Source organism: Lathyrus oleraceus, chromosome 1 (assembly GCF_024323335.1).
Source record: "Lathyrus oleraceus cultivar Zhongwan6 chromosome 1, CAAS_Psat_ZW6_1.0, whole genome shotgun sequence".
Lineage (NCBI taxonomy): Eukaryota > Viridiplantae > Streptophyta > Magnoliopsida > Fabales > Fabaceae > Lathyrus > Lathyrus oleraceus.
This window is the reverse complement of record NC_066579.1, coordinates 7,212,879-7,240,078: the sequence shown is the minus strand read 5'-3', so window position 1 is coordinate 7,240,078 and position 27,200 is coordinate 7,212,879.

Genomic DNA, 27,200 nt, shown 5'->3' with positions numbered 1-27,200 from the left:
ACTTCCATTGAGATATGCCGAAGAACTCCTCCATGCTTAAAGCACTTTGAAGAATGTTTATTGCTTTCTTTTTATTTAAGATTTTTTTCTTATCATCTTCATCATACGAACTCTTTATCTTTGGAGTACCAATGCCATTGACCACACTCATAGGATTATGTGGACCATCTTCAACGGCTTCCCATATGCCTTCTCCTTGGGCTTCTAGATGTGCCTTCATATGGATCTTCCAAAAATCAAAATATTCTCCAGAGAACAGTGGTGGTTTGTTACCACTTCCACCGTCTTTAAAAACCGGATTCGTGCTTGCGGAAGCCATGCGGTTCTTTTAAGAACAGGTTACCTATAACCTGCTCTGATACTAATTGTAAGTTTAAGGAGTGCCTTAGAGGGGGGTGAATGAGGCACTTAGATGATTTTCCAGATTTTTTACGGTTTATGACTTTTACTTTCTTGAGATGCTTATGTGATGAAAAGCGGTAAAATGCGGAAAGTAAAGAACACCACGATGTATAGTGGTTCCCCTCATAGATCGAGAGTACTCCACTCCCCTTTTAACACGAAAGAGAATTTCGCTATAATGTTAGATTCCTAGACAAGACACCTTAAGGTCTTTCTATCTAATTCTAACACACCAAGAACAATCCTCTTGGATTTACAATGTTTAAAGTCCAATCGAGACTCAATTTCTCACAAAAGGACCTCTTGTATCCACACACCGGATAACAAGGATAAAACCTTACAAACTTATTCTTAACAATCCTAAAAATAAGTTTTAATCAAGAAATACAATTCTGAATTTTTTGTAGAAGATGAGATAGTTGAATTTTTGAAGTATATCAATTTATCAATTGATCTTCTCCTTTGTAACACTCAATTCTCACAATAATTATACAAGTGTTCTTTGTATGGAATGAAACTATGATGCTCAAAATGAAAGTTTATGCAAGCTTTCATTCTTAAGAAAATTTGGAAGAACACTTAAATTTCTTTGAAAGAATATGTGTAATTGATTTGAAATTTTTGCAAGGAGGTGATTTTGAAATCTGAAAAATGATGTTTATATATTGTCTAAACACCACCTCAAGTGGATGCCAAAGCCCAAAGGATGCCATGGTTCATGGTAAAGAAAATAGAAAAGTGTCCATGAAGAGATGCACTGGTTTTTGCCTCTGGGTCAGTGGTAATCGGTTAACTCAAAAAGGATAACTCAAAAAGGATAATCGATTACTTGGTTCCAACGTGCAAAAAATTTTGAAATTTTCCCAGAGTAATTGGTTAACTCAAAAAGGATAATCGATTACTTGGTTCCAACATTAAAAAATATTTGAATTTTACAAAGAGTAATCGGTTATCATAAAATGGATAATCGGTTACTTTGTCACAAATTTGAAAAATAGTTAAAAGAATGAAGTGTTATGATTTGTTTGATGCATAAAAATACTTTCAATGATTATGGCATGAATGAAACATGTTTTGAACACTTGTATAAATATCTAGAGGTCAAGTGTTATACCTTATCCATTTGAAAGACGATTCTTCATGAGTTTCATCGCGACTTGATCATATAGTTGAAAACTTCGTTCATGAGCTTGAATCTTGATCAATCCTTTTTGTTAATCAATCTTAGACTTGTAGTGAAGTTTGTCATCATCAAAACATCTGAGAAGTCATGTCTTCAGATTAATGTCACCCAATTTATTTGTGGTTAGGCATTACTTTCTCTGATTTGGGGTCTGAGAAACTGAGGATCGTAGAACATTTAACCCATCTTGGCCTATTTAGGACGTAGTGCGGAGACTGTTCAGGTGTAGACTTGATAACAGTTGTTATGCGATACTAGACTCAAACGAGTTTCTCTTGAGAATATTATGAGTTGATGAGTCAGTCATCCTAACCTTAAATCTCCGATAGATGTAATTAAGACTCTGAGAACTTTTTAGAACATGATCTACATGTTTTATCCTTAGTACACTCCTTTGGGATGGTTCTTACCCAGACTCCATGCTCGTGACTCACAACAAACCCTTGATTCTTGGTTGATCCAATCGAGTCTTGTCAATATCAATGGAACTTGGGTATTGATAAGGTGAAAACCATAATCCACCAAAATGGATAATTGATCTTGATAATGACTTGATTCATCCCTAGACCTTTATTTTCCCTGTGTGTGATCCCTTACTTGTGATTGTTTCATTCATGCATTCATGCATTCATGCACATCATAACATTCATCACACCAAAAAATAGCTTCAAGGAACTGAGGTTTTATTTACAAATATTTTCAGACCATGGATTATGGACGAAGGAACACTAAGAAGTACAGTTTCAGAAGTCCAGATTTGAAAGAGTTAGGGAAGCTATCATCTTTTGTATTAGATCCCTTAGACTTCAAGCAACATCATGGGAAGCTTCTATCTGTGTTATCTACTAATGTGGTCGAAGGACTTTTGAGTGTTTTGGTTCAGTTCTATGACTCTCTCTATCGTTGCTTCACTTTTCCTGATTATCAGCTTGTGCCTATGTTGGAGGAGTATGCCCATCTCTTGGGAATACCTGTTTCTAGAAAAGTGCCTTTTAGTGGATTGGAAGAGATTCCCATATCTCATATCATAGCTGAAGCTCCTAACTTGAAGAAGTCTGAGATAGAGGATCATTGGGTGAAGAAAGGAGGATGTTTGGGTTGACTTCTGAGTTCCTCATCAAGGAAGCTACTACTTTTGCTCAAGCCGGTAGTGTGGATGATTTTGAAGCTATCTTTGTGTTTCTCATCTATGGTTTAGCCTTGTTCCATAACATCGACAATTTTGTTGATGTTAACGCCATTAGAATCTTCTTAATTGGGAATCACGTGCCTACTCTGTTAGGTGATATGTATATATCTTTGTATCTAAGGAATTCCAAAGGTGGTGGAACTATTGTGTGTTGTATTCCTCTTATGTATAAGTGGTTTATTTCTCACTTGCCTCAGAAACCTACTTTTATGGAGAACAAACAATGTCTACGGTGGTCTCAGAGATTCATGTCTCTCACTAATGATGATATAGTTTGGTATGATTCTTCATTGGGTAGCTTGGATATTATTAATTGTTATGGTGAATTCTATAATGTTCCTCTCATTGGTGCACAAGGAGGAATCAACTACAACCCTTCTTTGGCTCGTCGTCAACTTGGGTTCCCCTTGAGAAACAAACCTAATAACACTTTGTTATAAGGTTTTTCTATCAAGAGGGTAAAGATCCCCAACATTTGAAGCATAAGATGGTGCACGATTGGCATAATGTGCATAGGAAAGGAAGTTCCGAGCTTGGTCTATGCAATTGTGTAGCTTTGGAAGCTTACACTCTTTGGGTGAAGAAAAGGGATTTAGAATTGAAGATGCCTTATGCTTGTGAGGGACCTATGTCTATGGTTGTGGATAAGCCATTAACTCTCCCTAACCAAGATGTAGAGGAGTTGGAAGACGCACTCACCAAGATGAAGCAAAGGAAAGATATGTGGGAAGAATGGTTCCATGCTTTGAGCCGAAAGCATGAGGAGTTGCAGCTTGAGTCTAAGGACAAAGATGCACTTATTGAGCTTCTTGAAGACCGAGTAATGAAAAGAAAGAGAGAGCTAGAGGTTTCATCTTCCTCTAGTATGCCTCAACCTTCCGTTGCTTGTAAGAAGATTGTTGATCAGCTTGTCCTCGAGAAGACTCAGATGAAGACTTCTTTTGAGTCCAAGATCCGACGCATCCGAAGGAAGTACGTGCCTGCGTCCCGATCATTTGACATTTTTGTTAGGGATCCTTAGGATGATTAGTTTCATTTTCTCTTGTATTTGTATTTTGGTTTCTGAAATTGTACTCAGTGTAATCCTTCCAATTATATAAATGAAAGAGATTTTATGGTCAATCAAATTGTGCAGTTGTTATTATTATATATTTCCAAATAAAATAATATGTTCCTTGAAAATAAAAATAAACAAGCATCACATTTCATGCATCATTTTCATAACACGTTTCTCTTTCGCCAGATGTCTTATTAGTTATTCTTCTGTGCTTCAGTCAAGCTGACTCATCGATACAATACCCGCGTCAATCATCCGAGAATCATGGAACACTTGGAGCAAGAGAACAGAGACTTGAAGGATGAGATCGCCCGCCTGACTGCCATGATGGAGTCAGTCCTAGCTGCTCAAAGTCAATCTTCTCCAACACCTGTAACTCATCCTCCTCCTCCTCCTAAGAGGACAGTCATTTCAGAGGTTGTTTCTTCAACAGTTCCTGCCACTCAGTTCTCTCCCGTCATGCCCGCGGGATTCCCATGGGGAATGCCGCCCAATTTTGTGCCTGAGGGTTTTGCGCCTAATTTTGCTTCCATGCCGACATCTAGCCCGGACATGTTTGTTCCACCACCAGTTGTTCACACTTTGCCTCGTGTTGAGGACACCATTTATCATTCCGAGCCGTCTGAGGGTCCAGATGTTTATGAAAATATGGATGAAATGAAAGACCAATTCCTTGAGCTGTGAAAGGAGATGAAGACCTTGAGGGGAAAAGATTTGTTCGGTAAGAGTGTTGCGGAACTTTGCTTGGTTCCCAATGTCAAAATCCCGATGAAGTTCAAAGTCCCTGACTTTGAAAAGTATAAAGGGAATACCTGTCCACTCAGTTATCTTGTCATGTATGCTAGAAAGATGTCGACGCAAAATGATAATGATCAGTTAATGATTCATTATTTCCAAGACAGTCTGACTGGTTCCGCTTTGAGGTGGTACATGGGTTTGGATAGTGCGAGTGTCCACACGTTCAATGATTTGGGTGAGGCTTTCGTGAAGAAGTACAAGTATAATATGGATATGGCGCCGAATAGGGATCAATCGAGGTTATTGTCTCAAAAGGATAAGGATACGTTCAAAGAGTACGCTCTACGATGGAGAAAGCTTACCACTCAGATTACCCCTCCTTTGGAAGAAAAGGAGATGACCAAGATTTTTCTCAAGACCCTGAGATCATTTTACTATGAGAGAATGATTGCCAGTGCCCCCAGTGATTTTATCGAACTTGTAAACATGGGGATGAGACTAGAAGAAGGTGTCCGAGAAGGACGATTGTCTAAAGAGGAGGTTTCGTCTAGCAAGAAGTATGGCAGTGGGTTTTCCCGAAAGAAAGAAGGTGAGACTAATGTAATATCGGTTGGGAGATAAATGAGGCCTCGTGTCAAAAGGAATCGACAACCCCGTTAACATCATCATCAAGTATCATCTGTCATTCTAGTATTTTTCAATAATCAATCAATGCCCGTTCAACAACAACGTCAACAACAACCACCGCAAAGAACAAACAACAACAACAACAACAATCATCAACAACAATAGAACTTAGAGAGGAATAAGGTCTATTTTGACCCGATTCCTATGTCTTATGTTGAATTTTATCCATCGTTGGTTCTCAGGAACCTTCTACAACCAAGAAATCCTCCACAGATTCTAAAACCACTTTCATGGTGGTACAAGCCAGAGCTTCACTGTGCCTTTCACCAAGGGGCTCCTGGACATGATATTGAGAACTGTTACCCCCTGAAATACAAATTCCAGAAGTTGGTCAAAAGTGGGATGGTGTCCTTTGAGGACTGTGCGTCTAATGTCAAAGCTAACCCATTACCTGCTCATGGTAATCCTTCTATTAACATGGTAGATGGTTGTCCTGGGGAGTTCAAGGTATATGATATCCGTTTCATTAGAAGGTCCTTGGTGAGGATGCACAAGGATATCAATTTGGTGAGTGATTGTGAGCATGACCATGATGGTTGTGCAATTTGCAGTGTTAACCCCCGAGTTTGTGTGGTTGTGAAGAGAGGCATCCAGAGGTTGATGGATGAAGGTATGATCCAGATTCTTCAGTCCCGTCACTTGGGTGATGATGTGAATGTTATAGTGTCAGTATTCAAGACTCCAGAGAGAGTAATAATTTAGTTTGACAGCAGCAGCAGTAACAATATAAACAATAGATCGATATCGCCGTTGATAATACGGTTAGTAGCCCCCGTCCCGTATGCATCTGATAAGGCTGTCCCTTACTTGTATAATGTGACTATGTTAGAGAATGGTCAAGAGGTTCCATTACTTACGACCAAGTCTGTTGTGAGCATTGCTGATGTTACAAAGGTGACCCGTAGCGGTCGTGTTTTTGGGTCTGTGTCCCCGAAGAGTGCAAAAGATGTATCTGTCAATAAGAAAGTGGATGTGCCTGTAGTGGATCCGGTTAGCGCTCCAAGGTGTCAGTCTGGTGAATCCAGCGGTTTGAAGCCTAATGATGATTATGAGGTACTACGGTTAATCAAGAAGAGAGAGTTTAATATGGTGGAGCAGTTGCTCCAAACTCCCTCCAAGATTGCAGTGTTGTCTCTGCTCATGAATTCCGAAGCGCACAGAGAAGCATTACAAAAGGTATTTAAGCAAGCTTATGTGGAACATGATGTTACGGTGGATCAGTTTGATCATGTTGTGGCTAACATCACTTCCTGCAACAACTTGAGCTTTTGTGATGAAGAACTTCCTGAGGAAGGTAGAAATCACAATCTAGCATTGCACATAACAATGAACTGCAAGGAGGATGCTTTGTCAAATGTGTTGGTTGACACCGGCTCTTTGTTGAATGTACTCCCCAAGTAAACTATGTCCCGATTGTCGTATCAAGGAGCTCCAATGAGGTATAGTGGCGTGATCGTCAAGGCATTTGATGGTTCTCGCAAAAATGTAATTGGTGAGGTGGACCTTCCTGTGAAGATAGGTCCGAGTGATTTCTAAATTACTTTCCAAGTAATGGATATCCACCCGGCCTATACCTGCTTGTTAGGAAGGCCATGGATATATGAGGCATGAACTGTTATGTCAACACTACATCAGAAGTTGAAGTTTGTTAAGAATGGAAAGCTTGTTATCGTCGGTGGGGAGAAGGCTTTGTTGGTAAGCCACATGTCGTCTTTCTCTTATGTAGAAGCTGAGGATGAGATTAGAACTCCGTTCCAAGCTCTATCTATTGCTGAGGAAAAGAGAGTTGGGGCACTTATGTCCTCCTTCAATGATGCGCAGAAGATTGTTAAAGACGGTAATTCTGATCAGTGGGGCCAGATGGTGGAGGTTGTCGAAAACAAGAGCAAAGTAGGTTTGGGTTTCCAACAAGGTTCATCTGAGATTAGAGCTGAAGATGTGCAACCCAGTTTATGTAGCAGAGGGTTCATTCATGGTAATGAACAACACTTAGTTGTTGTGATCAAGGGGGATGAAGATGAAGACTGCACCAATTTTGTGACACATGGAAAAGCTTGCAACAATTGGATTGATGTCGATGTTCCTATTATTATGCATCGTTCTAAGTAATTGCTTTTATTGTTTTTGAAATTCCTTCTCCTATTCCTAAGGGAGAAGTGAACATTGTTTGGCATTTTCAAATTTGATCATTAATAAAATTCAATACTATTCATCCATATCTATGATGTTTTATTTTTACTTTTAGCTTTTTCTGAAAATGGTAATCACAAAAAACATAAATAAATAAATATAATTGTCCATCTGCATAATATTTGGTCACCAAATCACTTATCTAAAATCAAAATATCAAATCATTATGCAGGTTGGTTTTTAAACCCATTGAATACAGTGATCCTACTTCTTTGCCAAACTTTGTGTTCCCTGTGTTTGAGGACGAGGAAGGAAGTGATGAAGAAGTATCTGATGATTTGTCTTGCCTACTTGAGCATGAGGAAAATCCATTCAGCCATTCGAAGAGCAGATTGAGTTGGTCAACTTGGGTTCCGAAGATGATCTAAAGGAAGTCAAGATTGGGTCTCGACTGTGTCCAGGAGTTAAGAAGGGGTTGATTGATCTTCTCTGAGAGTATTCAGATGTGTTTGCTTGGTCCTATCAAGACATGCCTGGTTTGGATTCTGAGATTGTGGAACATAGATTGCCATTGAAGCCAGAATGTCCGCCAGTCAAGCAAAAATTGAGGAGAACTCATCCTAATATGGCAATGAAGATCAAAGAAGAAATGAAGAAGCAGATTGATGTCAGTTTCTTTGTTACCACTGAGTATCCACAATGGGTGGCCAATATTGTGCCTGTTCCGAAGAAAGATGGAAAAGTCCGTATGTGTGTTGATTATAGAGATTTAAACAAAGCTAGTCCGGAAGATGATTTCCCTCTACCACACATTGATATGTTGGTAGATAATACAACTAAATTCAAAGTCTTTTCGTTTATGGACGGATTTTTTGGATATAATCTGATCAAGATGGAACCAGAGGATATGGAGAAGAACACATTCATTACACCCTAGGGAACTTCTGTTATAGAGTGATGCCTTTCGGTTTAAAGAATGTTGGTGCAACCTACCAGAGAGTAATGACTACTCTTTTTCATGATGTGATGCATAAAGAGATCGAAGTTTATGTTCATAATATGATTTCCAAATCCATTGATGAAGAAGAACATGTTAAGCATTTGTTGAAACTATTCCAGCATTTGAGGAAGTATAAACTCCGCTTGAATCCCAATAAATGTACTTTTGGTGTTCGTTCTGGTAAGTTGTTGGGCGTTATTGTCAGCCAGAAGGGTATTGAAGTTGATCCTATCAAGGTCAAAGCAATACAAGAGATGCTTGCGTGCAAAACTGAGAAGTAAGTCAGAGGTTTTCTCAGCCGCTTGAATTATATCTTAAGATTCATTTCACACATGACTGCCACATGTGCGCCTATATTCAAACTTCTTAGGAAAGATAGTCTTGTGATTGGATCGAAGAATGCTAGAAAGCTTTTGACAATATCAAAGAGTATCTGCTTGAACCTCTGATTCTGTCTCCACCCGTTGAAGGAAGATCATTGATCATGTATCTGAATGTGCTTGAAGGGAGTATGTTGCGTTCTTGGTCAGCAAGATGAAATTGGAAAGAAAGAATATGCTATTTACTACCTCAGTAAGAAATTCACCGATTTTGAGACTCGATATTCTATGCTAGAGAAGACTTGTTGCACATTGGCTTGGGCTGCTAAGCATCTGCGTCAATATATGTTGAATCATACCACTTGGTTGATATCCAAAATGGATCCAATCAAGTATATTTTTGAGAAGCCTGCTTTAACTGGGAGGATTTCCCGTTGGCAGATGTTGTTATCAGAGTATGATATTGAATACCGATCTCAAAAAGCGATTAAAGGTAGTGTCTTGGTTGACCATTTGGCTCACCAACTGATTGAAGATTTCCAGTTAGTGCAATGTGATTTTCCTGATGAAGAGATTTTGTACTTGAAAATGAAAGATTGTGATGAACCATTGCTTGAAGAAGGGTCAGAGCTTGGTTCTCGTTGGGGCATGGTATTTCACGGAGCTTTTAAAGGAGAGTTTCTACGAGAGAAGAAGATATCCTGGAACGAGGAGAACCAAGAATTACAGAGATCAAGGAATTCAGAGACCGGAAGATTTTCATGAGCGGAAGTGATTGAAGATCCAAGTCATCCAATTACTTGTAATGTGTATTTTTTTTATCTTGAATCCGTTTTGAATAATATGAGTAGATAAACCCCCCAATGCTAGGGGTGACCCAGATTTAGATCTGTAATGACTTTGAGTTTACGATTGCATTTATAATATTGTTTTTACGGTAATCCTTTGATGTGCTTAATGCTTTCTCTTTCGGACCAATGGAGATTGTTGTATGGTTACCAATCAGGCTGGACCACCATTGGTAAGGTTTTCATAAGATTACTCTGCAGTAGATATCATCTAGGACTAAAGATACCCTGTATGAATCAGAGCATTCTTGATATAATAAGGCTTAATTTCACCGATAATTTCCTATGGACATAGAAATTATGGTAGAATGATTAAAGGTTTTCTCACCAAGGACTTGGAAGAAAATACCCTTGAGAACTGGTAGTAATTGATATTTGTTTATGCAATAGTGACTCAGAGTTGTTACAGGGACAAATTATACACCTTCCCTAGCATTGTTCCTCTTCCCTTGCAAACCCTTATTTTTACATTATTATTTTCTTTTGCCTTTATTTTTATAAATCTGAATCTAAAAACCCCCAGAAATAGTTTAATTTAATTGAACAATTATTTGAACTCGATATTAACTTGCAGTCCTTGAGATCGACATTTGGGGCATTTCCCCTTTATTACTATTACAGGCAAAATAGTACACTTGCTATTTTTCCGATCAAGTTTTTGGCTCCGTTGTCGGGGACTGCCAAAATATGGAGTTTAATTTTAGTTCAATTAAAATTTTGTTGCTCTGTAATAAATTATTTTTCTGTCATTTATATAATTTCATTCACTAATCTGTGTATGCGAGGAGAGCCATTAGTAGAATTTCTTTTTGACGCAGAAAGTGAGAGAACCCTTCACCGGAGACACAGAAACGCTAGATTGAATTCCAAAGAAGTTCCTTCTGATCACTCAAATTCAGAAAAAGAAACTATGGATGAAATTCCTCCAGTTCCACCACTTTCACCTTCAGAAAGACACTAGGTGACTATGGAGGTGCAAATACGTCAGGTGGTAGATTGACCATTGTCAACTAACCGATAAATGTGACTAATTTTCAACAGCATCCTAACACAATCAATCAACTTGAAAGAAAATCTTTCGCCGGAAAGGTTAATGAAGATGCAAACAAGCACCTGCATAGATTCCTGACCAAGAGTACTACTTTGAAAATTGATGGTGTAGCGGTGTATTCGTCACTTTATGATTTATTGATTAAACCAAAAGCAAAGCATACAAAGAATCGAGTCGCCACCGCACTTTTATTTATCCAAAGGAATGGCTAAAAAGCGAACAAAAGCCTGAGAAGTTTTACACATAGAAAACTAATGAAAAGATCAGAGATCTGGGTAAGGGGTTAATTACGCAATGGGAAGGTGTTAGGCACCCAAAACGTCTTAGGTACTCCTAGGGAGCCCTTTTCACACTTGTTGTACGAAATGTTATTTGTTTATGAAATATTTATTGTGCAAACATGATTGAAGGGATGAGGAAAGAATATACAAGTTTTATTATTTTTGTGTTTGAACGGATGAACCCGTTGCCTACGTACCTTTCCATGGAAGGTAAGGATCAAAACGCCGTAGTTCGGCTAAAAGATTTCCAAAATATGAGTGGATTCATTTTAAAACAAAAGCCCTAAGGTCTTTCGTTATCCACGGGAGAAAACTCAACCTTATGCAATCAACAAGTCCACCATGTGAGAAAAGCTTCAACTTGCTAGTGAGGGGTTAACCCTATAATAAGCAAGGAAGTCGTACAATTCAATCACTAAGGACAAAAGGTGAGATTAACATCAACCAACTAGGATAAATCAAACCTATGGCTAATGTATGAAAACTTATCAAGAATGGACAAAGCCACAAAACAATTGAATGAGTGAAATTAACCAATTAGGATTATTCACAAAAGTGGTCAAGATATGATTAGAATTCAATTCAAAAGAAGTATTGTGAAAATGAAGTTTGGAAAATCAAAGGCCTAAAGCCTAGGTTTCTAATTTGAAAAGAAGTGAAGATGTTTGCACAATAATTTTCAGGTTTTGGGTTAACATGCAAATGGAGGTTTAAAGAAACAAAAATGGAGGGTAAGGAAGTAAAACTTCTTAGATGTTCACCTCTTGAGATCATATGTAGATGATCCAAGTGATTCCTTTGGAATAAGGCAACAATGCAAATAATAGATGAACAAGGTAAATGGATACCGGATGCCAATCAATGGACTTATTCCAATCTCATACAACAAAATGGATACCGGATGCCAATCAATGGACTTATACCAATCTCCTAAAGCAAAAAGAAACAAGGATACCAGATGCCAATCAATGGACTTATACTAGTCTCACAAAACAAAATGAAACATGGATACCAGATGCCAATCAATGGACTTATACTAGTCTCACAAAACAAAATGAAACATGGATACCAGATGCCAATCAATGGACTTATACTAGTCTCCTACCATATCATAGGATACAACTGCCAATCAATGGTCTTATGCTTGTCTCCTCCATGGACAAAACCAAATACTACAAAGCAAAGCTTATGAAATGATATACAAATGATGATGATAAATGCACCAAGGCACACTCAAGCAAATATGCACAGATGAATCAAGTAAGTAGACAAACAAATCAATTATCACACACTATATACAATCAATTAGGCTCAAGCAAGGTTAGGCTTTACAGCCAACTGGAATGGGGTATTTTGAGCTCTTAACCCTAACATTGAGAGTTACGGTGAAGCAGATGAAAAGGAGATGAGGGGTGTGCCTCATAGCTCTTATCCCTGGCCTGGGAGAGCTTTAAACAATAGAAAGTGTGGGAGTTCAGAAAGTTGGAACTCTTCTCCACAAATGATTTGACTCTATAGGATCTTGGGTTATTATCCACAATGCATCAACACATTATGTGAGCAAAGTGAATGACACACTAAATAGCAGGAGATGGATTACACATCTCTTTTATCTGCCAATTGCCTCATAAGAGGACTTTTCCTGCTTGGCACAAAAAGTAAACAAACACAAGCATTGCCTCTTAAGGAGGACTTCAGACAGGTGCCTACAAATAACAGTAGGTCTTCCAGACTACATGAATATTAGAAATTATACCTAAGTGGTTAAGCAACCAAGCAAAAGCAAAGTTCAAGTGAACTTAAAGCAACTTATGTACCTGTGGAAACATCAAACAAATCAGTACAAGATTCAGACAACCAAACAATAGTCAATAAGCAACAAACAATCCCAATGCACAAAATATGCAAGCCAAAGGTCAAACTCAAATGAGTTAACATCAACCTACAAAACACATAAAGGTTAGTAATCAAAGGCAAACATCAATGCTCAAATGATGGAGCATCAACAACTATGTAACTTGGATGTTCAACCTGAAATCAAAGCTCAAATGTGAGAGGCAAACCACTAGGTCAAAGCCTAGGGTCAAAGATGGAGAAAAAATTCAAAACAGAAGCTGAAATTTAACATGAATCAACTTCAAACACATCTTGAAACATTCCAAAAGGTCTCACATCAATATCAATAACCAAAAGCATTTCATGATCAATTGAAGTTCAAGACAATTTTAAAGCTCAAATGTGACCAACCAGAATGAAAAATCTCAATTAAATCAGAAATGATTCAAATAATTCCAACAAAATTCATTCTCATTCACAACATCCATAACATGCATCACACAAAAAATCAGGACGATTGGAGATCATTTGGCATGGCAAACACATCATATAAGGTGAACATCAAAAGGTGTGACACAAATTATCACACCAACTTAGCATGATCATAAAACAGAAATGATAAATGGTAAAAATACCAAATCAACACCAAAATGTCAAGCAAAGTGTCTAGTTTCATCATGTAAGTTTTCAGATTCATTGGATTAAAGACCAGCATTTCACAAATGAATAAGCAAGGCAAGGTACAAAATGGATACATGTTCACATACCCTAGCACCAAAAATTATCCAGCCAAGCACAACTTTGAAATTAATTATCAGATAATAATAGACAGGATAAGAATCATAATGCAAAAGATTGGGATGAATTTGGATGAGTTTTCAATTTAATATGAATTTTTGAAGTTGAGAAAGAAAATAAAAATCATGTGAAGCAAGTATAGAACAATGTGGAGGGAAATGAGAAAATCATGAAAGCATTTGAATAAATCACGCTGGCCAGGAATCGAACTGGGAGTGAATTTGAATAGTGGAACGCGCGCTGAATGAAACTCAGCATTTCATTAATCCCATGTGGCACGGTCAAAGTACGTGTGGCATAGTCAAACGCATCTGAGCCAATGAAAGTGATATGTGGACATCCACGTGGTCCAGTACATGAGCTTTCCCTAACTAACGCATGCAAACACTGGAAAAGCGCTCTCTATGGATCAAAACCGTTGCCAAAACATGAACATCATCTTCGTCATCGTGCACGCATGAACAGTAACAATTCCTCAAGAACACCAAGAACAAAAGTTCCAGAAATTGAAATTAAACACATCATTGTGTAGATCCTTCATCAAGGATCACGAATCCATGCATGGTTTAGCTTGAATCAAAGTACACAAAGAGAATCGAAGCAATCATCATTTATGCACAAAACTTTAAATCGACCTAACTAACTCAATTTCACACCAAAATTCATGATTCGAAGCTCAGCATGATCAGCAAAACTAGATCTACAACAATATCATGATAAATTTGAGAAATAAGAGAATCGATCCATAACCTCTTGAAGAGCAGATCTAGAATTAGCTTGATTCGAGGCTTGTAATGGCTTCAACACTCCTCTATGATGCTTGTGTAAGTGATTGGAAGAAAAAATGCAGCTCAATTGTGCACGAATCTACCAGAATTTGAAATCACCATTGTTGCTTCAAGCTTCAAGAATGCTTCAATGCTGCACCAATTCTCTTGATTCCACGTGCAAAGTTACTCCACAACACTTCAGGATCAAGGATCAAGCAATGGAAATGGCTTGAATGTGAAGAAATTGCAAGAAATTTTTGAGAGAAAATTTTGAGTGTTTTGATCTAGATCTGAAAAATGAGTTGTTCCCCTGAAAAACAGTTAGGGTTTTTGTTTATATATACCATGCTAATCACTCTTTAATCATGTTTAAGCCAATTGGTAAGTGAATTTAGCAAAAATGAGGTGTAAGTGCAAATTGCCTTTTTCACCTTATGCATGAAATGCATGCATGAACAGTGCACGAAATTTTATTCATTTTCATTTAAAATTCCATTTTGGAGCCAATGGTGATGGAAAAAAGATTAAGCCATGCACCAATTTTAAATTTTAAGTTTTCCCTCCAAAAATCCAATGAATTAGCAAGTGCTCATATGATGATAATTTGTGCAATGCAATGCATGATTTGAAAATTAGAGGTCAAAAGGAGAAGAATGCAAAAAGAGCCATCCATTTTGGAGTTTTGGTTGAGAAGTTATGTCCATTTGAATCTTCATACATACTTTGCCATGTTTTGATCATATCCTCTTAACCACACATGAGAAATTGATGATCTTGGACTTTTTGGAAATGGGAGAGAAAGATCTACAACTTTCATGTTCAACAAAATTTCATTTGAAGCTTTCTTGATGATGTAATTTGAAGTTGAAGTTGGGTTAAAGCCTTTCCATTTTTGGCAAATTTGAATTATAGGTCACTTTCTATTTTTGGAAAGTTTTGACCTGACTTTAAATTCTTCAATGTTGATGTTTGAAATGTCAAATGAGACTTGTTTGAACATGAATGAAGTATTTCTAACCACTTCCCACCTCTAAATCCACAGTTGACTTGGCAGTTGACTTTCTAGACTTTCAGATGACCTGGCAAATATTCTGATGAATTTCAAGCCTCTACCACTTGGGATTTTGCTTCAAAATGACATCATAGCTCATATGAACTCTTGATAATGATTATGGGGTCCAAATTCTCAAGAATGGCCACCACTTATTGCTCAATGAATGCCTTTGACTGCCTTGACCTATGGTTGCTTCATCTGCAAGACAAAGATTAGGTGACATATTTTTGTACTTTTGGTTAGTGGTAAAGAGAAAAGCAAATGATATACAAATGCAAAATATGCTTGGTGATCAAGAAATCACTCTCAAAAGATAACCCACCCACAGGGAAGCAAGCAAGGTGCATAATGATCCTTGAGGAAATGAAATGATATGATATGATGCCATGAGGGATCTTAGGGACAAAATTGGGGTCTTACAGATGGTCATACTGATGAAGCAAAGAAGTTAAGAATGTTCTCGTTCACTTTAGTTGAAGAGGCGGAAGAGTGGTTCTACTATTGTCTAGCAGGCATTATTATATCGTGGGAAGAGAAATATCTTAAATGAGTATTTTACAGCGTCAGTATTTTTGAGAAAAAGGTATGAAATCTTAAACTTCAAACAGAAGGATGATGAGTCTTTGGGAGATACCTACAAAAGATTCAAAAGGGTCCTGGTAGCTTGCCCCACTCATAATATGGATAAGACTGAACAAATGCAGATGTTTGTCAATGGGCTGAAATAAAGATAAAGTAGTTGATTGATATAGCAGCCGGTGGCTCAACAAATTTCTCAACAGCCACCGGCATTAAAAGGATCATTGAAGCGATAGCCGCAAATGAGCATCTAGAATTATATGATAGGTGTACAAGCAAACTTGAAGGAGTCATTGATCTAAAACTGGAAGCTAATAAAATCCGTTTGGAAGATACAGTTGCTGCTGAAGTAGAAAAGAAATTGAAAGCGATGAATATAGGTACTCACTAGGTAGCTCAAATTTAACATGTACAGACCATCACTTGTGAAATCTGTAATGGACCTCACCATACTGTGTATTGCTTTGCAATTCCTTAACAAATTGAAGAGATGAAAATTTTGAAGCAAAATAATCCCTACTCTATCACTTATAATCCAGGTTGGAAGAATCATCCAAACTTCTCCTGGAAAGATCAGAGATGGAATGTTCCACAATAGGGACAAGGTCAATATCAGACTCAATATCAACAATAACAGCAACAACAAGCTCCAAAGAAAGCAGATTGGGAGATTTCCATTGAAAACATGATCGCTCAATGTCTGCAATTCCAAGAAGAGACTAGAAACAATCATAAAAACAACATCGCCTCTATAAAAAATCTTGAAGTTCAACTGGGTCAGATAGCACAACAAATAGCAAGTTCTCGAACACTAGGTTCCTTACCAAGTGAAACAATTCAAAATCCAAGAAATCGTGAGAATGTTAATACCGTCACGACGAAAAAGAAAAGGGCCGCTAAAAAGGAAAAAGTTATACCACCTGGAAAGCCAGCTGAAGAGAAAAATAAAAAGGATACTAAATCGGTGATTAAGTTACCCTACCCTCAGAGAGTGACAAAGAAGGAACCAAGCGAGTCCGACTTTGAGAAATTCAGGACAATGTTTAAAAAGGTAGAGGTTCATATGTCTTTATTTGAAGCACTCGAGAGAATGCCCACGTACAAAAAAATCATGGAAGAGGTAATGGCCGAAAAGAAACCAACCGCAGAAGAACCGGTAGCATTGAAGGAAAAGAGTAATGCAAATTCACTGGAGCAGAAAACTCCAAACAAACAGAAGGATCCTGGAATGGTAACAATATCATGCACAATTAAAGAAAGAACCTTCAAAAAGGTACTAATTGATTCTAGAGCTAGTGTAAGTCTGATGCCATTATCAATCTATTACAGGTTGGGTATTAAAAATGTCAGTGATACAAAGACAAATCTGAAGTTTACGGATCACTCGAGAAAGGATGCATATGGTATAGCAGAAGATATACTGGTATCAATAGAGAACTTGAGTTTTCCTATTGATTTTGTGATCCTAGACATACCTGAAGATGAAGAGACACCAATCATTCTAGGTCAACTTTTCATGCAGACAAGTCAATGCAATCTCGACATGGACCAGGGCAGGTCAACCTTAAAAGTTTACGATAAAGAAATAACATTGAATTCTATTGAAGACAAAGAGCTACAGGTAGAAACAGAACATCACTATCAAGTAGGGTTGATCAGGATAGAGGTGAGAAGGCAAAGTAACATACCAACATCAGAGAAATATACAAGAAGACCCTCTTAAGTCTCACCACTTCCATTAGCAACCTTGAATGGAAAAACATATATTTCCATTCCAAACGCCATGAGAAAGAAAAGAAAACAAAAACAAGGTAAGGATATGGAGGTTAGAAAGGACTTGTGGCACAAAGGAATCCATACCTATGAAAAAGACGGTTCTTAGTTTTGGAAAAGAATTGCAACAAGGTGTGGAGGTTGAAGTACCCACCATAACAAGGGGAATGAATCATCGAGCCATGCGATGTTAAATGAAGCGCTTCGTGGGAGGCAAGCCATGCGTTTTTATTTCTAAGTATTGTTTGTATTTTTTATTTATTTTAGGTTTGCACCGTGCTTTGCATTAAAAGGAGAAGGTACTCAAATAAATATAGAAGTCGTACTAGAACCATATCTAAGAATAAGAGAATGGAAAGATCTAAAAATCAAGCATAACAGCAGCCTGACACGGCCTCCCGTATTAGATGACACGACCCATGCCAGGGCCATGAAAAACTCTGAAAAGTAAGCATGAACAGCAGCCTGACACAACCGTCCGTGTCAGTTGACACGACCCGTGTCAAGAACACTGAAGACATGAGGAAAGTGCCCCTTGGCAGAGGCCTGACACGGCCGCCCATGTCAGTTGACACGGCTCGTGTCATGGATACGGAAGATCACCTATGAGAATTGAAGAGACAGGGGCCTGACACGGTCGCCCGTGTCAGGCATGCGGAATTGAATTTTTTTTGAAGATTTTGAATTTCGTGTGGGCCTCACCCCTCCTTAATACCCACTAATCATTCATTACCCCCACTTTATCCTTCCCCAAAAAAATTCTGACCTCCTTACTAACCATTCATTATCTCTCACAACTTCATCTTCTCCACCTTCTCTCTCTCACAAACCCTCACCTTCCATTAAAACCTCACTCTAAAGCTTCCACCATTACCACCACCACAAACCTAAAGCACAAACTCCCTTCACGAATCCTTCTCAATTTTCCGCCCTCATCCTAACCACAATCTCCGTTTTCTCTAATTTATATTTCTAATTTTTTGACATTTTTGCAGGTACGAAAATGCCCCCAAGAAGAATTTTGCAAGGGAGGAAACAAATGGCCGAGACCTCGAGGCCACGAAAAGTAGCACCCGGAATCCAAACTCACACAACATTTTATTTAACAATCTGGAGCAGGAGCAACTATATTAAGTTCATAGAAAGCGGAAGCTCACCCCTACCAGGTATATGTGTGAATAAACACTTCATAATTTAGGCATAAAATTGAAGTTGACAAGATGCTCCATGTGCTAGGGATGTTGGAATTCATGATCCTCAAAGCACCAACCTATGAGCGTATCACACTCGAATTCTTGAGCACACTCGAATTCCAACTGGAAAAGCGGTGGATTAACATGACGAGGTACTACTATGGTATTCTCCAATTCCTCATTTTTAACAATTATCATGAGCTTTCTGTTGATGAGTTGGGAGGTATTCTCCGACTCCCACAGTACAGATCGGGTGCAGTCCCTGATCCGAAATATTTATGGATTGCCATTACTAGGAGGACTTATTACACCTTAAAAGGTGCAAAAGCGTCCAACATCCAAAACCCGTGCTTCTTCTACGCCCAAAAAGGTCTGGTGTACACCCTGTTTGGATGGGGTGATAGCACGGGCGTGAAAACTCAGTGGGAGTTGTTCTTCTTGTACTCGATGGTGCAAAATCAGGCCATCAATGTTACTGCCTTCACAGCAGATTACTTGGGGAGAGTTGGTCGGGCATATTCTAGAGGTATTTCAGTTGGGGGCATTATTACCCAGATTGCTGAACATTTCGGGTATCATGCGGTCCTTCTTAAAGACACCCCGGTGGCAGGTAAGATAAAAATAGATATGACACCTCTCATCCAGGAAGGTATGATTTCTTTTGCACATGACTACTACTCTATTTTAATTCATATAAGATTTATCATTGCACTGCCTAATCCTGACAGAGTAAGTATTGCTGATTGTGAAAATTGGTTATATGTGAGTGTTGACCCTGATACAGAGGAAGGCTACGAAGCTGAGAATCTGGTTGCAGGTGAATAGGTTACTGTTGAACAGGTTGTAGGTGAAGAGATAAACGAAGAGGATGAGCCTTAGGAGACGTTTGTACCCCCTCCCCAAGAGTCATTCCATAAGGGTGTCGAGTCATCATCCATGAATCACGACCAGTGGGCATGGGTATAAACCGAGCTCGACGACCTTAGAATCGAGCAATCAAGACAAGGCATCGAGCAGGATCAACAAGGGACAATGTTGGATGAAATGAACATGATGATGCGATAGTTGATGTTGCACTTTCTGTCCCAGCCTCCTCAATATGGCACTATGAGTCCCCCATCCTTCTATCTTGTTCTAAAACATTGAGGTCAATGTTTCTTTCAAGTGTGGGGGAGGTTATATCATGATTTTTGTTTTATGTTTTTATTTTATGCTATTATTTTCCATCTTTTTACCGTTTTATATTTGGTTTGTTTTACTATTGGGTATCATTTGCTACATGTATTTCAGGTTCTTGATGTATTATTAGATTAGGTGATGACCATTAGTGGTAGTGGATGAAAGGATCAATCCATTTATGGTTGCTTGTTATGAAGGATCTTCCCCAAAAGTTGATACTACTGAACAAAAGATCGGACGTAACTTCTCAAGCTCGACTAACGTAGTTTCCCTCTGCATTCTGAGTTGAATAAGAAGTCGCACCATACTAGAGGTACTGTAGATGCTGTAAAGCTTTACCTAACATGGTGAGTGCATAAAAAGCCAAACACATTTGTCATCATAGGCGATATTTAGGTATGTCTTTATCACTCTGACTTTGCGTAGGTTCTCTGGGAATATCACTGCATATATACACATACTGAGGCACATTGTTTGGATAATAGCCCTGAGCCTTTCTAGCCATCCCTCTAATATTATTGTCGCACCTTGAAAAAAATGAGAGAATGACCTAGCACAGCGCAATCATACTCACAATGATGGACTGAACAGAGTCACCACCGAACTTTATTTATTCCTAAAAAGGAAAGGGGAAATATCGATAAAACCCGAGAAAGAACGACAATGATTATGGTCATCGCAACCAAATCAGGGTTCGGGAGTCGATTACGCAAGGGGAAGGTATTAGCACCCTCACGTCCGCTGCACTCAACGGGAACCATTAGGTTACTTGTGTGTGTTAGGGTTAGTTTAGAAATATTAGGCTTCTTAAGTTATTAGGTGGGAAAGAAAGAACAAAAGAGAGAATAATGTTTTTGGATTTTGCAACGAAGGGGACTAAACCTAAGTGTTGGTTTAATATGTTGGCAGCAATTTTGGTAAAACAAAGAGTGTTCACAAGATGTTATGTGTGATGTCTTAACATAAGATATCCTATGTACCTGTTGGAGTTCAAGAACATAATCATGCAGGATTGTTTCAGAATGGCATGTACAATGCCATGGCTTCTGATAATGTGTTCCTGCTGGAGTTAAAATGGAAAAACATAATTATGCAGGATTGTATCAGGATGTCATATACAATGGCATGGCATCTGATGTTTGTGTACCTGCTGGAAGTTATAAAAGGAATTATGGAATTATGCAGGATTTTTCTAGGATGTCAGACCCGATGTCATGACATCCTGTACACAGAACATTCAGTGTGAATGTCTGGTGTTTTGTGATTGCACAATTAATGGCAATCTATGTATGATTGAAGATCTGATTTGCAGGCGCATTCAATCATTGATTACAAACTGATTTACTTAATTTCCAAAGAGATCTAACCAGCTGTCATGGGAAGATTTGATTGGAAAATAGATTTAGGGTTTTCAAGATGTCCAAGCCCAGCTAAAAGCTTCTATAAAAAGGGACATGGAAAACCTGATTTTAAACACAACCAATACTGAGCGAAATATAGAGAGAGATCTAGGGTTTATGTTTGTTTATTCGTGAGACTTGTAAGCCATTCAAGTCGTCTTTTGATGATTGAATTGGACTGATTTGTGGTTGTAATTTGTCACTCTAAAGCTGTTAAGCAAGAGTGTGTGTCTACTTGATCAAAGTTGTGAAGCAAGATCAAGTGTGTGTCTTCTTGATTGAAACTATGAAGTAAAATCAAGAGTGTGTTATTGAAAAGTGTTTTCTTTTCTCAAGGGATTGTTGTTTAAAATCACAGGTGTGATTGTAGGGAAGTGAGTGGGTTCTCATATCTGTGAGTGCTTAGGTAGAAATTGCACGGGTAGAGATTAGGTGAGAAAGACTGTAACTTGTTAAAGTGTACGGAGAGTCTTTGAACTGATTCAATTATAGTGAATTTCCTTCCTGACTTGGTAGCCCCCAGATGTAGGCGAGTTGGACCGAACTGGGTTAACAATTGCTTGTGTCTCTTGCATTACTATTCTCTATCTTTATCCAGTTTGCATTACTCAGATATTAGTGTTGTGACATTACCTTCGACATCTCATATCTGATACCAGAACTTCACTAAGTTTTTTATTAATGGGCCTGACAAAATTTACAAATCCTGCTCATACGTATCTCCGGATGCAATAGAGAACTAAATGCTTACGAAGTTCTGGGTAGAAAATGTTTGTTTGTTGGTCGATTTTAGAGAAAGCTATATTGTATTAATCGACGAAAACATTATTTTACCCAAAACAGATGAGGAGCGGATGTATACCCCACATCGAATGGATTTACAAATCAGCATTCGGAAAAACGTCACTTATCTAAACTCAACAATTATGGCCGAAGCATTGCTTTACATCATCTTAATACAAGATGTCTTTCGTTTATGAAAAGGTTTTCTGATCAATCACACAGCGGTGAGAAAAAAAGTTTGATTGGTTGGAAGTATTTTTGGGCTTGAAAGACGAGTATTTATGACTTGCAAGCTCTTACAACTTGGGTTTAATACCCGCGTTACGACTGGATATTCCATCCAGGGAATCTTTTTCTTTCAATTTTATTGAGAAAAGACAATTGAATATTTACAATTTTTTTGAATGAAGACGAATACTTAGGGCTTACAAAATCTTACAACTTGGGCCAAATATTCGGGATTACGACTGGATATTCCATCCGGGATAATCTTTTTCTTCAGATTTTATTTAGAAGAAAGATTTGAATATTGGAGTGTTTTGAAGAGAAGATGAATACTTATGGCTTGCAAGCTCTTACAACTTGGGCCTAATATTCTGGATTACGACTGAATATTTCATCCTGGGTAATATTTTTCTTCATATTTTATTGAGAAAAGACGTTTGAATATTTACAATTTTTTTGAAAGGAAGACGAGCACTTATGGCTTACAAGCTCTTAAAACTTAGGCCTAACATTCGGACTACGACTAGACCTTTCACCCAAGTAATCTTTTTCTTCCAAATTTAATTAAGAAAATGGTTAAAAATGTTTGAGGGTAATTGAAATCCAGACAAGTAAATGCGAGCACGTAAAAATAAAAAAGATCATTGTAAGAAGACCCAAGAGTAAGCCACGGGATTGAATGCCAACAGAAATCGAGAGCAAACTGAATTTAGCTCCAAACTAACTTAGAGTGGATTCATGTAAGAACCACTCTATAAAAAGTTGAGTCAACTAAATCTATGCGTCCAAACAATTTTCGAAAGTTAAATTAAATTTTAACTCCGAACATATTATTATTATATCAATATTAAACCAAACATATTATTATTATATCAATATTACAATTGCTTTTATTTTTTATTTTTACATCAACTCAAAATAAAAAAATAAAAAAAAAAAGAAAATTAACACAACACACATGCGCTCTATCCACAATGAATAAAATAAAATAAATTAAAATAAATGAATATTAATAGTAATAATAAATAATAGAAATAAAACTAAAAATAATAATTAAAACTAACACGTTATAAATATGTATATATATAAGTTCTTCTTGGAAACAGAATTATAGTAATATATTATTGAAAATTGATAATAAAAAAAATACCATATGTAATTTTAAAGCATAATGCATTCTAACATGTGGATTCAGTAATATTTTCGGAAGGTTATTAGAAATACAAATTGTTTCAACAAAAAAATTATAATTTTAATATTGATTTCATTTAGTAAAACAATATAAGGAAATAAATATATATACACACATATATACTTCTTTCCACAATCACCTAATAAAACCAACAAAAATCTACGCATAGAACAAACCAACAAAATCTAAAAAAACAGTAAACTAGAAGAAACCAAGAAAAGAAAAGCAACATAAATCTATAAACAATAAGCTAAAAACAAACCAGAAAAAGACAAATCATGAAATCAAAAGATAAAATTATGTACGGCTAACTCTTACACGAAGAATCAGCAGAGGTACTGCGTTTGATAACCTGAAAAGCGAATAATACTCGATGCTCAAAAACGTGATGCAGAGTCTTTGAGTAAGTGATAACGGGACGTTGCCGGAACGATTATTGCAAGTGAGGTGGTCAAAAGTGACAACGGAAATAAAGGTTAGGCTGCTGCTTGCGTTTCAGTTTAGATAGATGAGTTTGGGCGAAAGTACGGTAGAGGTTGTGAAAGGTGTTTCACGGAGGATTCCAGTGGAGGCGGCGGAGGGAAGATTTGAGTTGTAGTTGTGAACATGGTGGTGAAGGGTTATTCACGGCGGAAGGAGTTCATGTGTTTTAATGGAGGGAGTATTTAGTTATGTATACTATAGCGGAGGGAGCATTTATTTGAAGTGTATTGTTAATATAAAATAATGGAAAAAGTTACAGGCTTGTGTGTTGGTATGAAGAAGGTAATGTATTGTGAGTTGTAGTGTGGAGAAACACAAAACAACAAGTGGATATGCCAGTTGAAGAAGAAGAGCTTATGAGTTGGTTTATGTGTTGTGGTTTTTTTTCTCCTAAAATTAATAGAAAGTATCAGATCTTGATGAGAGCGTCGTTGATGTGTGCTATTGGTCCCTCCCTTTCAGCAATGCACTTAGTATATATATGTACATGCTAGGTTTTAATTTTTTGTATTATTCCCTAATTGCCCTTGTAGATATTATTTAATGACAACATAAATTAAAACAAATTAATCAAATAAATTTCAAACAAAATTAAATAATCAAAATAAAGTTGAAATGAAATTATAAATAATCCTATTTATTTATTTTAAATATTTTCTTGAAAAAACTCAAAATGAAGAAAAAATCGGACGCAAAAGTGTCTGAAAAATTAAAATGAATACACCAAAATGATCAATGTGAAATAAACTTCTCGAAAACATACAAGTTTTGATCAAATTTTTAAGTAAAAAATGACCGGTTAAAAGGCTCAGACTGATCAAAATGCGACTGAAAAAATAAAACGAGCACGCCAGGTTAAAATGTGTGAATCGTAGATTAATAAAACTGACGTCTGCAAGCTCAATTTAAAAAAAAATCACTCGTTAATTTCACATGCACTTGAGAATCAGTTTGACCGATTTGTCTGTAAATCCTAAAATTTATTTTGGTTGATATTTTAGGCATTATGCATTATGTTATGCAAATGATGCAAATGCTATGATAAATATATTGATTCATTGATTCGGGGTCAAAATTGGGGTATGACAGTTATCCCTATTTAAGTATCTTCAACCAGAGAATATGAAGAATATTAATCTTCATATGATCGCGGTGGGAGATAGTTAAATACTAAAAAGACCCTAATTTTGTCCCTGAATGCAGATGATATGAGATGCTATGAATGCATGAAGGACTTTTTATTTGGATTTGCTAGGGATATGATATGAGATGAACCCTAACTCGATATTTTGTGATATATGAAGAATGACAAAATGGACCTGTGGGGAATGATGGAGACAAGTTATAACGATGCCCCACAGGAAACAAAAATGAAGGTGAAAACTTGTTGGGGATAACAATCCTGTTGGAGGAAAGAAAACGGGAAATATGCAAAGAGATTTTAACAACAGGTTCGCCCATGACCTGACAAACACCGGAATATTCAAAGAATTTTCAATAACAGGTTCAAACATGACCTGAAAAACACCAAAATATTCAAAGAATTTTCAACAACAGGTTCAAACATGACCTGACAACACTCGACTATTCAAAGAGTGCTCAATTCACAGGTTCAAACATGAGTTGACAATACTGGAAAATAAACAAAGAAAGTTCCATCAACAGGCTCATACATGACCTGACAGCATTGGAAAATTCAAAACGTTTCAATAACAGATTCAGACATGACCCGACAATACTAGAAAATCAAGGAAAGTTTAATCAATATGTTCATACATGACACCAACATTAGGATATTCAAAGAATTTTCAATAATAGGTTCAGATATGACCTGACAACACTTGGGAAAATATCAAACGGAGTTTTATCAACAGGTTCATACATGACCTGACGACATTGGAAAATTCAAAGAAAATATATCCACAGGTTTATGCATGACCTGACAATTCTTGAGGTTTCATAGAGATTTTAACAATAGGTTCATACGTGACCTGAAAACACGTTGACAATAGGTTCATCAACAGGTTCATACGTGACATGACATTTTACAATACATCTGACAGTTCTAGAGATTTCTCACAAGAAGTTCATCCGATCAAATACTTTGGAGATTCCTAACAGGGAATTTTTACAAAACAAAGATAAACATGAGTATTCTTATAAGTAGATCATCCACACAAAAGGCTACGATGATTCTTTACAAAGAAATCAAACAAAACCAACATCATTGGAGTTTTCTAACACGAAAATCTCCAAGCTTCTGGGAGTTCCTCAAGATGATGAGTCATACATGACTTTCACCGAACCATCAGGAAAGATAGGGTAATCAAACTCTCTGTACGTGCCAACAATAATTGGGCTTTGACCGTAAGCAATGGATTACAACCAACATTTAACGGATAGGTGCCAACAACAATTGGGCTTTCATTATAAGTAATGGATTACAACCAGCTTTTAACGGATTTTGCCAACAATAATTGTACTTGACCGAGGACATGAGTAAAACAAAAACAGGCTACAGCAGAGTTTGCCAGCAACAACTAGACTTGAAATGATATTGGCGACAACCAAACTTCAGATTCTAATTACGATTGTATTTACAAACGGAGTGACAATGATGCCAACAACAATTGGGTTTTAAATGAGTTCTAGTAACAACTGAGCTTGGAATAATGCTAATGACAACTTGGTTTTTAGAGACACCGATGAACCTTGAAATAATGCTAGGGAGTGGCATATGGGTTTTGGAAGTGCATCAGAACAAAAATGACATGTCCGGTAATTCATCGGAGAGTAAAAGAAACGAATTCTGGAAATGCAGCAGAATTACTAGTGATATTCTAGAAATACATCAGAATACAGACACATCCGGGTATACATCAAGAAAATTCTGGAAATACATCAGAATACAAGACAGACATATTTGAGAATACATTGAGGAAATTCTGGAAATACATTAGAATACAAGACAGACATATTCGAGAATACATCGAGGAAATTCTGGAAATACATTAGAATACAAGACATATATATTTGAGAATACATCAGA